Source organism: Piliocolobus tephrosceles, chromosome 1, assembly GCF_002776525.5.
Source record: "Piliocolobus tephrosceles isolate RC106 chromosome 1, ASM277652v3, whole genome shotgun sequence".
Taxonomy (NCBI): Eukaryota; Metazoa; Chordata; class Mammalia; order Primates; family Cercopithecidae; genus Piliocolobus; species Piliocolobus tephrosceles.
Genome location: NC_045434.1, coordinates 199972271 through 199989741, shown reverse-complemented (window position 1 = coordinate 199989741; position 17471 = coordinate 199972271). Strand labels below are relative to the sequence as shown.

At 49.8% G+C, this 17471-nt stretch overlaps 1 protein-coding gene and 1 long non-coding RNA gene across 2 annotated transcripts in view; one reads left to right on the top strand and one right to left on the bottom strand.

Moving 5' to 3' along the window:
• EPHB2 (EPH receptor B2) overlaps window positions 1-17471 on the top strand; it is a 205639-nt gene that overhangs the window by 23136 nt on the left and 165032 nt on the right. The window lies entirely within an intron of this gene.
• On the bottom strand, window positions 11210-12466 carry LOC111547711. The gene is made up of 3 exons (XR_002733204.2): window positions 12246-12466; window positions 11664-11739; window positions 11210-11394 (listed from the first exon to the last, which is right to left on the bottom strand). It is a non-coding gene; the product is annotated as an uncharacterized LOC111547711 (long non-coding RNA).

Sequence of the window (17471 nt, the reverse complement as noted above, 5' to 3'; positions counted from 1 at the left end):
ATGTTGCCATGCTGAATCCACCATGAAGCAGGACTATTATTATTTTTGTTTTAGAGAGAAGAAAACTGAATCTGTGAGAGGTTCAGTAAATTGCCCAAGGCCACATAGCCTGTAAGTGGCATAACTGGGATTTGAACCCACAGTTCTCTAAGTCCAAAGCCCATGCTCATGACACGCTACTACATCAGGCTGGTATGATTTGGTGGGGACAGATCTAGAAGTTGAACCTGGGACTGGATTCTTGGCCTCCTGATCCCCAAAAACAAAACCCCAGCCCAGAGGCCACAGGGGTGGCCCTGTCAGGAGCTTCTCAGTCAAGAAGGACAGAGCTCTGCCCTGGGCCTCCCACCCAGGGCCAACCTGGGCTGGGGCAGGGGGCTCGTGTCTCTAACAGGCCTCTCTGTGAGGGGGCTTTGGAGCAGCTGCCTTTGTGGCCCAGCCTGCAGACAGCTGGCCCTGGCTGCCTCTTTAGCAGGAGCAGGATAAATCTGCCGCCCCCCTGCATAGCCCACTGTAGTTCACAGCATCCTTTCCCCTCCACAGTCTCACCTGAGCCTCGCAACATCCTTGTGAGACAGTTAGGGTAGGGCTCCCCAGTCTTCAAGTGGAGAAACGGAAGCCCAGAGGTATATACACTCAATAAAGTACCACCAGAACTTCAATATTCTTTTTTTTTTTGAGATTGAGTTTCGCTCTATTGCCCAAGCTGAAGTGCAGTGGTGCAATCTCTGCTCACTGCTACCTCCGCCTCCTGGGTTCAAACGATTCTTGTGCCTCAGCCTACTGAATAGCTGGGATTACAGGTGTGCACCACCACGCCTGACTAGTTTTTGTATTTTTATTAGAGATGGGGTTTCGCCATGTTGTCCAGGCTGGCTGGTCTCTAACTCCTGATCTCAGGGGATCTGCCTGCCTCGGCCTCCCAAAGTGCTGGGATTCATAGGCATGAGCTACTGCTCCCGGCCTGAATGTCAATATTATTTTCCTGTGATTCTTAACTTCTCTGGGGTCATGAAGAGCCTTGAGAAGCTGCCTCAGGCTATGAACTGCCCCCCTCCTAGAAAGTTGGAGACACACAGATACTTTTATGCACAAATTCAGGGGACTTACAGATTATAAGCCTCTGTTGTGTTGTTCTGCGGTGCTGATGATAATGAATACAACTTTGTTTTATTCAGCCTCTGCTTTCTGCTGGGCAGAGTATTTGATGCTTTATATACATTATCTCAGAATACCCCTGCAGGGTAGGGAAACTGAGGCTCAAGAGAGGGTGACACTAAGGCTGTACAGCAGGGATATGAACCTGCTCTACCAACTCCTGTAGCCTGCGGGGCATGGTGTGGTGGGAGCATCTTCCTGAGGCTGTGTTAAGAACTAGTACCTTTGCTGAGTACGGTGGCTCACGCCTATAATCCCAGCACACTTTGGGAGGGTGAGGCAGGAGGGTGAGGCAGGAGGATTGCTTGAGACCAGTAGTTCGAGACCAGCTTGGGCAATACAGAAGAACCCATCTCTACTAATGCTTTTTTGTTTTGTTTTGTTTTTTGTTTTGTTTTTGTTTTTGTTTTTAAATTAGCCAGGCATTGTGGCGTGTGCCTATAGTCCCAGCTACTTGGGAGGCTGAGGTGTGAGGATCGCTTGAGCCCAGGAGGTCAAGGCTGTAGTGAGTCATGGTCATGCCACTGCACTCCAGCCTAAGCAACAGAGTGAAACCCTGTATCAAAAGAAAAAAAAGAAGAAGAAGAAGAAGAAAAAGGACCAGGGCCTCTTAAGGAAGTTTAGAGTCCATATTTTCTGCCTTTGGAAAAGACTGCTGGCTTACCCCAGCCCTGAGAGCAGGAAGAGCTACTGAGGACAGGGTTTCTAGGAACCTCTGAACTCCCAGCAGGGAGCCTCCTTCTCCCACTTCCCAGGGGTCTGATTTGATGGCCCTGGGTAGAGCCTGTCTCTCAGCTCTATATGATGGGAAAGTCTGCAATTCAAGCTGGACTTATTTGGCTTAACTCATGGGAATTTGCCTTCCTTGAAATCCTCTTCCCACCACAGGACAGCCTAATGATTCCTGTAGGGCACTCGGGACTCCCTTGGCGATGAGTCTGCCTGAGAGCAGGACTGAGGGGGAGGGCTGGAAGGTCGGTAGGGCTGGGAGGTCGGTCACTAGACTTAGGGCAGAGCCCCTGCCTGTGTACCCCTCAGGACTGGAGCAGCCTCAGGTATCTTGTACGGTGGATAAGAGTGTGGGCTCTGAGGGACCTGGGTTCAAATCCTGGCTTACACCTACACACTCTGTGGCTTTCGATAGGCTGCTTTCCCTCTCTGAGCCTCAGTTCCTCATTAGTAAAATGAGGATGATAAACAGCACTAAGAGGCCTGTCCCTGGTCCTGGCCCTGGCCCAAAGGAAGTGCTCGGTAAAGATAATCATAGTGGTCACCATTGTTGCTGTCATAAGCAGAGTGGGGGGCTGTGGAAGAGAGCACATCGCACACACGGGGGTCTACAGGAGGATGCTCAGGAGGAGACCTCCCTTTCCTCTTTGGCAAGACTGTACCTGTAAGAGGATTGGGCGAGGAGTGATCAGGCTGGCATGGGGGAATGTTTGGGGACAAGGAGGCCCCTCTTGCCTGGTTGGTGTGGGGGATGAGGCCTGGTGCTGGGCCCAGAGGCACAAAAGCCTCTCCCCTTCAACTTTCCTCCCAAATAATTCTGGAGGCTGGACAAAGAGTTCCATGGGGCCCCCCTTCCCAATGTATGAGCCGAGGCTCTGTTTAGCAGCCCCCACCCCACAGACCTGCCTCAGTCACTGTGTTGGCCAAAGCGTGGTTCCCTGGGGGGTGGGAAGGAGCCTGGGAGCCTCAGTGGGGCCTGCAGGCCGCGGTCTGGTTCCCAGAGGCCCTGGAGGGGGCCCCTTCACAGCTTCAGCACCAGGCCCTTTGGGGGTGGGGGCAGTCTCCGCAGCGCGGCATGTTTGCCCCGCTGACACTCTGGCAGGGTCACTGTGGATAAAGGCACTGCCCAGACCCCGGGCACAGCCTGCAATGGGGCTTTCTTGTCAGAGAGGAGCCTTTCTTCCCAGCACACTGTGGGGCTGCGGCAGGGGGTCACCCTGCCTAGGAGGATAATGGAGCTTTGGGCCAATGGAAACACAGGACTCAGCTGGCCCCCGCCATGTCGGAGCTGGGGAGGAGGGGAGACGGGGAGACTGATTGGCTCAGATCAGCCGCTACCTTGGCCATGGCACTCTGGGTGGATTCAGAAGGGAAGACACAGCGGAGAACCTGGGACTCCCCCAGGCCTCCAGGTGTCTGCAAATCCAGCCATCAGCCTGACGAGGAATCTTGGGCCAGTCGTTCACTGCTTCCGTTTCCTAATCTGGCTGCCTTGTGGTTCTCAGGAGAGACCACCAGGGCCAGAGCTAGCACGGCCCTTTTCAGCTGTGCCTCGCTCTCACCCTGGCCCTTCAGCTACTGCCTGCCTCTCTGTTCCTACAGCTACCACCTGACCTCAAGTCTTCCCCCTGCCCCACCTGGACCATCTCAGTGACTTCTGAACCCCAAAGCACCACCACTGAGTCTTCTAAACTGCAGTTGAGACCACATTACCCTCCTGCTCAGACCTTGGGCTCCTTATCTAAAAAAATCAAGGTCAAACAGCTGCTCATTGACCTGGTCCCTGAGGCCTTCTCTGCCTGTCCTTATCATCCCACAAACTCTAGGTGGATGTCATTCTCATCCACAAACTCTAGGTTTCATACATACATGTTATAAACTCCCATGCCCCCAGATCTTTGTTCAGGCCCCAGCTGCTGCCTAGAAGGAATGCCCTTCTCGCTTCTGTCTAGTGAACTCCTACTCATCCTTCAAGGCCCAACTCAAATGTCCCCTCCTTGGTATATCCTTCTTTGTATATCCCTCAGCCCTTGATTAGCAATTCTTATAGCCATAAAGGTATGGCTAATTTTGTCTACATCACCCTCCCCCATTAAACGAGTGTAGAGACTTTCTTGTCTTATTCATCGGTGGGCCTCCAGTGCCTAGCACAGAGTCTGTTACCAACAGGCTCTTGGGTTGATGTTTTATGAATGAGGGAATGAATGAATACATTGTCTGCCCATGAAAATAACTTCCTCCTCTATCCTAGAGGCTTTTACAACTCAGCATGCCACTCCCACAAGACCTCGGAAGTAGGAGGAAATAATCATGATGCACAGGCTGTTCAGATGCCTCTGAAAATAGGTAGAACCTGGAATGAGACCGGATCTGGGTTTCAGGCCAGAACAAGGTAGCTCTTATATCAACCTAGCCTTGCAGAGGTCTTGGAGTTCATGCTCTACCTTGAGGCAAGACCTGGTCAAACCGTTTAAAGATAAACAAAAAAAAAAAAAATACTAACTCATCGCAGAGTTAAGAATTCTCTACTTAGGGGCTGGATGGATTCTTAGGGGCTACCTGTTCCAACCCCCTCTTTGGGGATGATTTATACAGAAGCACAAATGCCTTTGTTCGCTTGGGATCCTCGTCTTAGTTTTTCTTACTCTTTTTTCTTTGGCATTTTCTTGTTCCTTAGTATTCCTGGCTCTGTGCTTATCTGTGTTGATGATCTTTCCAAAGCCAGGAGTGCCCAAATGTTCTAGCTCCCCAAACCCTTAAGCATGTAGTGGTGATAGTCATGAGAATAACAGTTTCTATCTCCGAGCATGCCTGGGTGTCAGGGCCTATGCCGAGCTCTGCTGGTACCGTAACCACAGGAGCTTCCTAACGACCCCCCATGGTAGGTACTACCATTAAACCCCACGTTGCAGATGAGAAAACCAAGGCTCACAGAAGCAAAGTAGTTTCCCAGAAGTCATCCAGGTAGTAAATGGCAGAGCCAGGATTCAGATCTACACATGAGTTCCATGTGCTTTCCTGTTCTAGGGCCATACTGCAATTCAATCATTCATTATCGAGCCATTCATTCAGTAGCCACTCATGGATCCCACATGCTGTTATTACTCATTGTAGCCATTTACTCATTCCTTGCATTCAGCAGTTGTTTACTGAGGACCAACTATGTGCCAGGACTCTGCTGCAGAAACTTCTAGGGGAGGTGAGACCTTGAGGTTGGCATTGGCAGAGAGAAGGAAGAGAGGCATTCTCAAGCTGTGATGCAGGAACCTCTAGACCAAGGTGCCCCCACAGTCCTTGAACGGTTTGGACCTGCAGCCCTGGGTCCTGTAGTCTAGCAGGCTGGGGAAGACACCAGTAGTGAGTAAGTGTTCTCACTCCCAAGTCTCACCTGGCACAGTAAAGCATGCTCAGCGTTGCTTTTCTGAATCTATTTTTTATTTTATTTATTTTAAAAAATTGTGTTGTGTACTTTTTTTAGCTGCAGGGTCTTGCTTTGTCACCCAGGCTGGAATACAGTGGCACAATCATAGCTCACTGCAGCCTCAAACTCCTGGGCTCAAGCAATCCTCCTACTTTGGCCTCCCCGAGTAGATGGGATTACAGGCATGTACCACCATGTCCAGCTAATTTTTTTTTTTTTTTTTTTTTTTTTTTTTTTTTTTGAGACCAAGTCTCACTCTGTCACCTAGGCTGGAGTGCAGTGGCATGATCTCGGCTCACTGCGACCCCTGCCTCCCAGGTTCAAGCGATTCTCGTGCCTCAGCCTCCCAAGTAATAGGGACCGCAGGTGCACGCCAGAATGCCTGGCTAAAGTAGAGACGGGGTTTTACCTTGTTGGCCAGGCTCGTCTCATATTCCTGACCTCAAGTGATCCACCTGCCTTGGCCTCCCAAAGTGTTGGGATTATAGGCATGAGCCATTGTGCCCGGCCTGTTTAGGGTTTTGGCTTCTAGACTTAGCTCTGCCGCCTTTGCCATTTCACCACATCACCCCATCTCGGAGCACATTTCTGAAGTGAGCTACCCAGACCTTAGCTCACCTGGCAATCCACAGCCTCAAGGAATTCATCTGTGTAAAGGATCTGGCACGGATGATCAGACCCAACCCAGTCTGGGCATTTCTGGGGTCCCAGGCAGGTGCCCCTTGGGGAGTCAGGGTCAGGAGAAGCTAGTCCGAGCCTGCGCAGCAGCCCAGAAGCTGGGAGTAGAAGGAAGCTGCCCTCCCCCACGTGCCCGGCCTGGCCTGGAATCGTTCTCAGATTTGATGAGTGATTCATAACCTGACGCTGCAGAAAGTTGTGCCGGGACGCAGAAGGGCTGCCCGGGGTTTGTGGTTTTGAACATAGAGAAGAATTCCCTCGTCGGCTCAGACTAGGATAACTTACTTGTTGAGAGAGACATTTTCACAAAATAAATCCTTAGAGAAACCAGGCGCTGAGGCAGGGAGGCCTGGTGAGGGATTATCCAAATAAACCGGTTTTGAAGCTTCGGGTCCAAACGATTTCCCTGAGCCCTTTGTTGCTTCCTTGTACTCAACCCGAGGTCCCCAGTGACCCTGAGACCTTTTTCAGTGGTACCAACGCAGCCAGGCTCTCTCCACCTGGGTGATGTCCCCATCACGTGGCGTCACTGAAACGCTCTTCAACTGCGGTCGCTGGGATAGGTCGTTCTTTTGGGAAGCGTGTGTCATAATCAGTCTAATCTACTACTTTTTTCTAAACAAGGTTACTATTCACACTTTGGGCAGGACAGTTCTTCCTTTTGTGGGACTGTCCTACCCAGTCAAGGTGTTTTCCACCCCTGGCTCCAGCCCATGAAATGCCAGTGGTACCCAGTATGGTCATTGTGCCCTCACAATCCTTAAAAGGTGAGACTCGTGGCCCTGAGGTCCTGCGGTCTGGTGGGCTTGGGATGGTACCTCTGTGGCATCAGCATTGAGCAAGCGTGCCCTCAAGTCTCACTCATCACTACAACAACCACAGCTGCATTTCTGAGTGCCACCTGGGGGACACCATGCGAGGCAAGACCCACTGGTCTCACCAGAGCCTCGTGTCCCACCACCCTGAATGTCTTGCCATACCTGGAGCTTACCTGACCCTTTCAAACCTCGCTGCCTTTCCTCCCACTGTTCCCTCTGCCTGGCAGGCCCTGCCCCGCCCCTCTCATTTCTCCCAGAGCCCTGCCCTCCTTCGGCCCCAGACCCCTCACCATCGTACCGGCCCCTCCGTGCTTCCTGATGTGGGTGGCCTTGTACTCATTTCTTCAGCTTTCAGAGTGTCATTTTCCTCATCAGTAAAATAGGGAGCAGAATGGAACCTTCCTCCCCTGGCTGGGGGGTGGTCCGTGTAAAGTTCTTAACTTGGTGTCCAGTGGTGAGCGTGAGCCGTCCCTGCGAGGCCAAGCCTAGCCTTGCTGCGGCGGGGATTGGCACCCCAGCTCATGTGCCCTGCTCCCCTCTGCCTCCCCTTCTCCCTGTCCCCAGGTCTCCCCTGTGGTGGAGGATGCAGGTCCCGTTTTCCTATGGGGCACTGGCTTTGGAGACCATCCCTCCGACCCCATCCTCTGATTCTATCTAAGTGCCTAATCTCTCCCAGCAGCAGCCCTGGGAGACATCTCCTCTCTCGCTGTGGGGCCGCTGGGACCTGTCTTCCCAACCCGACACTTCACAAGTCTGTCCCCTCTACTTTACCCTCCCCCTAAGTAAAACTCCTTCAAACCGCGTTCCTGGAGCCGTCTGTTTTCCCTCCCCTGACGACACCTGGCTGCCTCCCTCCAGCCTGCGCCCCCTAGTCTCCCTCTTATCTAAATCCCAAGCCCTTCTGTCTCTCTTTGGGAGATAAGGGGTTCCCTGCAGATTACTGTACTTACATCCTAGGTGCCCACTGCCTGATGCATAGAATCACTCCTGGCGCATAGTAGGCACTTAAATATGTGTTGAAGGAGTGAAAGGACCTTGTAGCCCATCTGTTCTTCCTGTTTGGAGGTTTGGAATGAGGTCTAAAAGCTCAGGGAAGGCAGGATATATTAGCTTTGACAGCCTGGTTTTCTTCCCAGCAAAAAAAAAACAATACTCAGTTTCTCATGTTCACTCTGGCTCTGTGCAATAACAAAAACAAGGGCAATAATAGTTCACCTGCGTGGAAACCCCAAATCTCCACACACTGGGCTTGTTGCCTTACATGCCTGTCTTGGGGATGGGCTTTATTTTTCTCGCTGTTTCAGAGATGAGAAGGCTGGGGTTCAGTGTAGTTAAGGCACCCGCCCCCAGTGGGGAAGTGGTAGAGTCGGGACTTGAACTGTGTCTCCAGTGCCCATGTACTTCATTGGTACCCCACACCTCCTCTGCACCGTTTTGTTTTACTCACAAACTCATCCTGCTACAGATGGGAAATCTGAGGCTCAGAGAGAACAGCTTGCCTGAGGTCCCCTGGGTGAGTGGGTGAGTGGGCAGGGTCCAAGCCGGCGTCCGACCCAGGCCCCTGCTCATAGGGTCCATCCACATCCTGGCCCATATGAGCCCAGAGGCTGTGTTGCTGTGCAAAGCTCTGGGCTCGTGGTATGGACAAGCCATAGGGTTATTGACATGAGGACCGCCCCGCCCCGGCTGATATAGAAGGATAGCCAGAATGAGACAGGTTTGAGATAGAGAACCCTGTCTTCTGCATTCAGGGTGGGCCTGGGAACAGTCAGGAATGAGGGAGCAATGTTGGTAGAAAGGGTGGGGACAGGGGCAAATCTGAGAGCCAGAGCTCTGTCCAGGTTCCCAGCTCCTGGACCTCACTCAGATCAAAAGGAAAATGGGGTGAATCGACTAACTGACTTTCCAGCCTCCCTCCCTCCTTTCCTTCCTTCCTTCCTTCCTTCCTTCCTTCCTTCCTTCCTTCCTTCCTTCCTTCTTTCCTTCCTTTTCCTTTCTCTCTTTCTTCTGAGAGAGGGTGTCACTGTGCTGCTTAGGCTGGAGTGGAGTGCAATGGCTATTCACAGAAGCGATCATAGTTCACTGCTGCAGCCTTGACCTCCTGGGCTCAAGCCATCCTCCCACCTCAGCCTCCTGAGTAGCTGGGACTAAAGGTATACACCACCACGCCCAGCTAATTTTTTATTTTTTGTGGAGAGGACTCACTAAGTTACCTGGGCTGGTCTCAAACTCCTGATCTAAAGTGATCCTCCCACCTCAGCCTCCCAAGGAAAGTCAGACACCTGGCTGACTTTCTTTTCTAAGTGCTTTGATGTCTTTCTGAGCAGAGAAGTTTAACCCCCAGGTTTGTTCAGGGTCCTTGTTCTGTTTCTACTTTGAGGTTCATTTATTATGAACTTTTTTTTTTTTTTTTTTTTTTTGAGACAGGGTCTCACACTCTGTCACTCAGGCTGGAGTGCAGTGGTCCTATCATGGCTCACTGCAGCCTCAACTTCCTTGGTTCAAGCGATCCTCCTACCTCAGCATCCTGAGTAGCTGGGACTACAGGCTTGCACCACCACGCCCAGCTAATTTTTAAATTTTTAGTAGAGATGGAGTCTCACTATGTTGCCCAGGCTGGTCTTGAACTCCTGGGTTCAAACAATCCTTCCACCTCAGCCTCCTGAAATTCTGGAATTACAAGCATGAGCTCCTACACCCGGCCTAAACAAGCCTTTTTGAGTGCCAACTCTGTACTAGGCATCATGCTCTCTGGAACGTATTGGCTATTAACGGTCACAGCAACCCAGGGCTTGGTGATGCCACCCCTACACCTGAGGCTGCTGACCTCCAGTGCCAGCTTACCAGGATCAGCTTACTTCTTTGAGACTCAGGCTGAGGCACTTCACCTCTCTGAGCTTCAGTTTCCTCCTCTGTAAAATGGGATGGTCATCACTGCTTCATAATACATTTGGGAGGATTTCTGTAAATTTAATTTTATTTTTTAATATTATTTTTTTGAGACAGGGTCTCACTCTCTTGCCCAGGCTGGAGTGCAATGGGGTGATCTTGGCTCACTGCAACCTCCACCTCCCGAGTTCAAGTGATTCTCATGCCTCAGCCTCCCCAAGTAGCTGGGATTATAGACACGCACCACCACACCCAGCTAATTTTTGTATTCTTTTGTAGAGATGGGGTTTCGCCATGTTGGCCAGGCTGGTCTCAAACTCCTAGCCTCAAGTGATCTGCTCACCTTGGCCTCCCTAAGTGCTGGGATTATAGGCGTGAACCACTGTGCCTGGCCCGGGAGGATTAAAGTAGATCATAGCCCCAAAGCTCTGAGTACGGTGCCCAGCACATAGTAGGCCTCCTCGGCCACCTCTACAAATGGTAATGTCATCTGCTTCTAGACTGGGCCCCCAAGCTCTGCGTCAGGAAGCTTGGCATGGCACCCGGGGCAGCGGGTAATGAAGCTGCCTTATCTGAACCCCCAAATTACAGCACAGGAGTTCTGACAAGAGTTTATAATTGATGTGCCGATTCGTTTCTAATGGAACTCACTCAGTAGCACTAAAAAGAATCAGATCACATTTCATTGTTAACACAATGAATCACCTTACTCAAAATAACAAAATCACCCCAAATCATGATTTCCCTAAGAAACAGACTGGGGCAAGGATATGAATAAAATCAGGCACATAAACCCCTTGGAAAACAGTTGAGCTGTTTCTGATAAAATTGAGCACACAGCCACCTCATAGCCCGGTAATTCCCCTACTTATTTAGTATATTTGATCCTTGAACAATGTGGGGTAGGGTGCTGACACCTCCCACTGTTGAAAATCCACATATATATAACATTTGACTTCCCAAAAACTTAACTACTAATAGCCTACTGTTGACCAGTAGCCTTATTGATAACAGAGTCAACTAACACATATTTTGTATGTTATATATATAAAATATGTTATATATTTTGTATGTTATATGTCATATATAATATATAATATAATATATATAATATACTGTATTCTTAAAGTAAGCTAGAGAAAAAATATTAAGAAAATTATAAGCTGGGTGTGGTGGTGTGTGCCTGTACTCCAAATACTTGAGAGGCTCAGGCAGGAGGATCACTTGAGCCCAGGAGTTTGAGGCTACAGTGATATGATCGCCCAGTGAGCCTGGGCGACAGAGTGGGACTTTGTCTCAAAAAAAAAGAAAAAGAAAAAGAAAATCATAGGCCAGGCATGGTGGCATGCACCTGTAGTCTCAGCTATTTGGGAGGCAGAGACAGGAGGATCGCTTGAGGCCAGTTCAAGGCTGCAGTGAGCTGTGATCATGCCACAGCGCTCCAGACTGGGTGACAGAGTGAGACCATGTCTCAAAAAAAAAAAAAAAAAAGGAAAATCACAAGGAAGAGAAAACATTTTCAGTGTTCATTCAGTGGAATTAGATTGTCATAAAGGTCATCCTCATCGTCTTCGGGTTGAGCAGGCTGAGGAGGAGGGGTTGGTCTTGCTGTCTCGAGGGTGGCAGAGGCAGAAGAAAGTCCAAGCATAAATGGACTTGCTCCGTTCAAACTGGTGTTATCCAAGGGTCAGTTGTATATACCTAAATGAGATGAATGCACATGTTCACTGAAAGACAGGGACTAGAGCACAGTGTTCATAGCAGCTTTGCCTGTCACAGTTCCAGACTGGAAACAACCCAAATATCCATCACAAAGAACGGGCAAATAAATTGTGGGGTATTCATTCACATGATGGAATATGACGCAGGAATAAAAAAGAGCAACAAACTGCCGATAGCGCGCAGCATCATGGATAAATCTCAAGATCATTACACCTCACAAAAGAAGCCAGACACCAAACAATACATACCCGACTGGTTTCACTCATAGGAACTTCAAAACCAGGCAAAACGAATCAATGGCAATTAAATCAGGATCGCAATTGCCTATGGTGAGGGAAGGATATTGTTGAGGAAGGGACACGAGGAACTTTTTGAGTGGTAGTTACACGGGTATATGCATTTGAGACATTCATCAAGCTGTACACTTAAGATCTGCGTGCTTTACTGTGTATATGAGCTATACCTTGATTTAAAAAAACTGCAAACATCCCTCCCCACTTTCTAATGGCTTGGCTTTGGGCAAGTGACCTGTCTGAGCCTCAGTTTCCTTTATCTCTGAAAGGGGGTGGTCACAGGGGTTGAGAGAACATACTGAGATAATTATAATCCGTGCAGCAGCCTAGCTCACGGTGGGTGCTTGGCAGTGGGGGGCTTTGTTGATGTCATTCAGCAAGGCTCAGGCTGGGCCTTGGATGATTGGCAGCTGTGAGTGCGGGGGGGCCTGATGTCTGCCCACAGATGTGGCTGGTGTGTCTAGCTGACGCTGCTCTGGATTCTGTGACAATCTGCAGCTTATCTTTCAAAGCCTATCTCCCCACCCGTTTCCATACCTCAGCAGTCCGCCTGCACAGTGGGGATGCAGCAGGATCAGAATGTTTAACTTCTCTATATGCCGGCAAGGTTTGGTGAGAAAGACCTCCAAACACATAGTGATCAACTCTGCTCTGATCGAAATCCAGTAACGACTGAGTCCGTGCCCTGGGCCAGGCATTTTGCCAGGGAAGGAGGTGAGTGCAGCCGTGGAAAGATCGCACCAGACACCTGCCCTGTGGACCTTACAACCTCTGGCAACAAATCAGACAGTTTTCAAAGAATGAGCCCACAGACATGGAGCAACTGCATCTTTCACAACTGCCAAAAAAGGCTGTAATGATTGGGTCTGGTAGGGAGGCCAGGGAAGGCTTCCTGGAGGAAGTGACACACAAGTATGGCCTGAAAGATGAGCGGGAGTTGACCTGGCTAAAAGGGAAGGGAGGGTGCACCAAGCTGGGGAAACATCTTGGGCAAAGGCCCAGCAGGAGTGTGAGTTATTGGTGGCCAGAAGGATCCAGAGTGGCTGGAACTGAGAGCTCAATGGGGAGAGGGGCAGGGTGAGGCCAGGGAGGCCTATGGGCTCCTCCTCGAGCCACACCCTGTGTGTCTTCACACTTGGAGCAACAGGAAGTCATTGCAGTATTTTCTGCACGGGGGAGATGAGATGGTGAAATTAGCTTTTTGCAAGGAGTAACAAAACTTCCATGATCGACCACCTACTGTGGACCGTGGACCAAGGACCATGTCAGGCCCTCCAGTACACACCTCTAAATACTGACCTCCTCCTGCGTGGGAGGCTTCACCCCCACCTTTCAGGGTGTAGAAGTCAAGTCACGCGGGTATGAAGTGTGTTTTCTTCATGACCTTCCCATGAGGGTGTAGGGGAGCTGGGATTCAGACCCCGCTCTGTCTGAAGCCACGTCCACACACTTCCCTCCGCACCCTCCTGACCTGTGACCCCCTCGGGGTGCAAATCTCTTAGGTTAACCTTGCTTTCCTCATTCCTGGAAGAGGGTTAGGACCAGCCCTGCCTCCCTCCTAAGGAGTGTTTTAAAGTCAGATGAAATAAAGGAAGAAGTGACAGGTGGTCAGAGCAGGAGAGTCCCTCAGTCCAAGCCTTTTCTTTTATAGAGGGAGAAACTGAGGCCCAGAGAGGGAGATTGGCTGGCCCCAGATCACACAGCCAAACTCGGGTTCTGCATCAGCTGCTGCTTACCAGAAACCCAGGCAAACAGGGAGAACTGCCTTCTGCTCAGGCTTCGATCACCGGGCTGAGGGCCTGAGCGAGGCAGGCCCTCATGTCCTCTGTTCACCGTGGTCAGAGCCGCTGTGGGCCACAGATAGCCCAGGCAAGGTTACTTGTATTAATAATGGCTGAAATGTATTAAGCACTTTCTCTGTGCCAAAGCGCTGATAAGCGCTTTTACTGAATTATGTTTTTCTGAATTATACTACTTAATCCTTGACATTGCCCCCAGGTGGTGAAGTGGCTTGCCCAAGGTCCGACTCAAAATCAAGGTCTGTTGATGCCAGACCGACCAGGCTGTTCCAGAGATTCTTTGTCATCCTGGTAGAGCAAATCGAGAGGGGCTTGAGATTCTTCAAATCCCAGCTGCCAAAGCCCTTGCACAGTCACAGGCAAGGGAGGGGGGCTCTGAGATGACTCACCCACCCAGCTGAGCAAAGCAAACACCTTGGGGTGGCATGTGGTCTATGAGCTGGCATTGCCAGACCCCCAGTCATCAGGGACCTCTGCCAGCAGGGGCGGCCTGCAGGAGAGCAGGCAAGCGAGCTGTCGGGATTCCTCTGCCGTTTGGGGACTCAGGTGTGACCTGTCTCTTCACCTGGAATGAACCCATTTGCTTCCTTTTGTTGGTGGCTTGGACTCTAGAACCCATCGTGCTGTGGAGTGGAGCCAGTCTGCTTGGGGAAAAGGGCAATGAAGTTGGGCGGCCCCACTCAGCCACTGATGAGCTGTGTGACTTTGGGCAAGTCACTTCACCTCTCTGTGCCTCAGTAACTTCATTCAGCACCGGAAGATAATAACACCCACCTGGTAGAGCTGTATGAAGCCAGTAAAAAAACCGCATGTAAGGGCCTGGCAGAATAGCATGGTAGCTGAGAATGAGTATGACTCTAGAACCGAATTTCCTAGTTCACTTCCTGGCTCAACTACTTGCTAGCCACTTGTGCAAGTTATTTACTCCTCTCTGGCCTTAGTTTCCCCATCTGTAAAATGGAGCAAGTAATCTTACCGATTTTACTGGGTTACTGTGAACATTCAATGTGTTTCCACAAGTGAAGCTCTTAATGCCTGGCACAGAGTAAGCACTCAGTAAGTTTGGCTGTTGTTCTTAATATTCCTTCATTGTACCCTCCCAACTTGCTTCCTTTCTCACTTTAGCTGCTGGGAAGCTCAGAGCAAACACTGTTTCCTAATTAGGTTCATGGAAGAATTATCTTTCCCTTACTCAAGGGGCTTTCTGGGTCCTCTTTTTTGTTTTGTTTTGTTTTTTTTTTTTGAGATAGAGTCTTGCTCTGTCACCCAGGCTGGAGTGCAATGGCGTGATCTCAGCTCACTGCAAGCTCTGCCTCCCGGGTTCACACCATTCTCCTGCCTCAGCCTCCTGAGTAGCTGGGATTACAGGTGCACACCACCACGCCCAGCAAATTTTTGTATTTTTTAGTAGAGACAGGGTTTCACCATGTTAGTCAGGCTGGTCTCAAACTCCTGACCTTGTGATCTGCCCAGCTCGGCCTCCCAAAGTGCTGAGATTACAGGCGTGAGCCACTGCGCCTGGCTCTGGGTCCTCTTTTTACATAAATTTGATTCTAATGTCCTGAGATACATATACATACATAAACACACACACACATGTATATAGTATTAAAGTAAAATAAATTATATAATTTATTTTAATTATAAAGTTTCCTCCAGTTCTTTTTAGAAATAGTATTAGGTTGGTGCAAAAGTAATTGCGGTTTTTGCCTTTAAAAGTAATGGCAAAAACCAGAATTACTTTTGCACCAATCTAGTAGAATGTATCGCCTTTTATGAAAACCAACAAGGTAGGCGACACATGTCATGGGGCCTCTTGTCTGTGAGCTGCTGGTCATCAGGGCCTGTCCCATTCTTTCCTTTTTACTTTGTAGCTTTTTTTTTTTTCTTTTGAGATGGAGTTTCACTCTGTTGCCTCACTGCAACCTCTGCCTCCTGGGTTCAAGTGATTCTCCTGCCTCACCCTCCCTAGTAGCTGGGACTACAGGCAGGTGCCACCACGCCCAGCTAATTTTTATATTTTTAGTAGAGGCAGGGTTTCACCATGTTGGCCAGGCTGGTCTCGAACTCCTGACCTCAAGCGATCCTACCTTGGCCTCCCAAAGTACTGGGATTAAGGTGTGAGCCACCACGCCCAGCCTCATTTTTACTTTGTGGCTTTGCTTGTTGCCAGCATGTTGGTGCCCTGGAAAAAAGAGGAATGCAGGGCAGGGACTGGGATGTACATTTCTTCTAGAACTCTCTACCCCCCACACTGCCTCGCCCAGGTCCGGGCACATGATAAAGATCAAACAGAAACCTGGAGGTGAATTGAAGGATTCAGACTAGGTGTTTGGTTCTGTGAGTGACAACAGGTGTTTCTTGGTTGTCTTGTGTCACAGATCCTATGTGACATCAGCTCCCATTGCCAAGAGAGTGGTTCCTCCTGGCTCCTCTTTGAAGGAAGGGGAAAGGAATGTGAAGGTATCGGGCCCAGGATGGAGAGGGGAAGGATGCTATCTCCTCCCTGTCCACAGGGTGGCTTAGGTCTACTGGAGCCATTCATTCATTCATTTACTCAGCTGGACCTCCACTGGGTACCAGACCCTATACTGGGGGCTGACGATAACTGAGATGAGTCAGCTGGCCCCTGCCCTCATGGAACACCTAGAAAGACATATGGACAAAAGGATGGAGATGAGGAAGGGATGTATGAAGTTACCCCAATCAAGATGCGTGGTTTGACAAAGGACTTTCTTCTCAAATTTTGAATTTATTTATAACAACAGCTGACATTCATTGAGTGCCAACTGTGTACTCAGAGCTGTGCAAAGACCTTAACCTGCATTATCTTATTAATAAACCCCAAAGGCCCCCTGAAGAAGGCTGTTATATTCTTATTTGGCAGATGAGGAAACAGACCAGAGCAGGGATGTGACTTGCCCAAGGTCACATGGCAAGCAAGTGTCAGATATGGAATTTAAAGTTCAGAATCCTTATCTCAACTTCTCCCATGTCCCACCTCTCCAGGAAAAGAAAGGCAGTGGGGTAGTTTACATTGGGGCAACCCGAGAATCCAGGGAAGGTAGTAGCCGGGGCAGCAGAAGGATTTTCAGCAGGTAAGGGGCAGGGAAGCAGGGGAGATGGGCTGGGCTGGGTGCTGAGGCCCGGACCTTTCTGTGGCATCAGAGCTTTGCTCTCTTCTCTTTCTGGAGTTCTGGGTCACCAGAGCCAGACTTCTGATGTGCTTAAGTCCTGTGTTTACATGACAGTCAGATGGAGCAGGCTCCAGGGGAACACGGAAATGGCATTAAATAACGCTGAATCACACGGTAAGAAAGTTCCCCTTCCCTTCTCCTCTGTGCCTGCTGATTACTCACGGAGAAAGTCTCTGTTTCCTGCCAGCATGTCTCTAACACCTCTCTGACAGCCCCTAATCTCCCTTTTCAATTGGGAAAAGTGGACTTCAAGCTCAGACTCTGCTAGGGAGCCAGAACGCCAGGACATCATCTTGTTTTCATCGTGAATAGTTTAACTTATACATACATGGCACTGTCTAAGTGCTTTGCAAATATTACAAAAATTTCATCCCATTATGACTTTATGAGATAGGTGCTATTATCCACCTTCCAGATGAGTAAGCTGATATACAGAGAGGTTGAGTAACCTGCCCAGGTACACCTCCAGAATGTCAGAGTAAGGACTAGGAATCCAGGCAGCGGGCCCCAGAACCCATGCTCTTAAGCATCTCCCCAAACTGCCTCTGATTCTCAGAATTGATGCTGCCTTTCTTCTAGTTCCAGCAGTAGCCTGAGTTTTCCTTTACTGATGAATTCATTTCCGTGAAAATATTAAAAGTAAAGTGGAGTTCAAGTGGTTGTGTGGAAATAGCCAAAGTCCTAACAGTAGTTGAAAGGCTACTGAAGTTTGAAGAACACTCGTCAGTCCAAACCCTTCATTTGCTGGGGGGGGGGGGGGGGGGGGG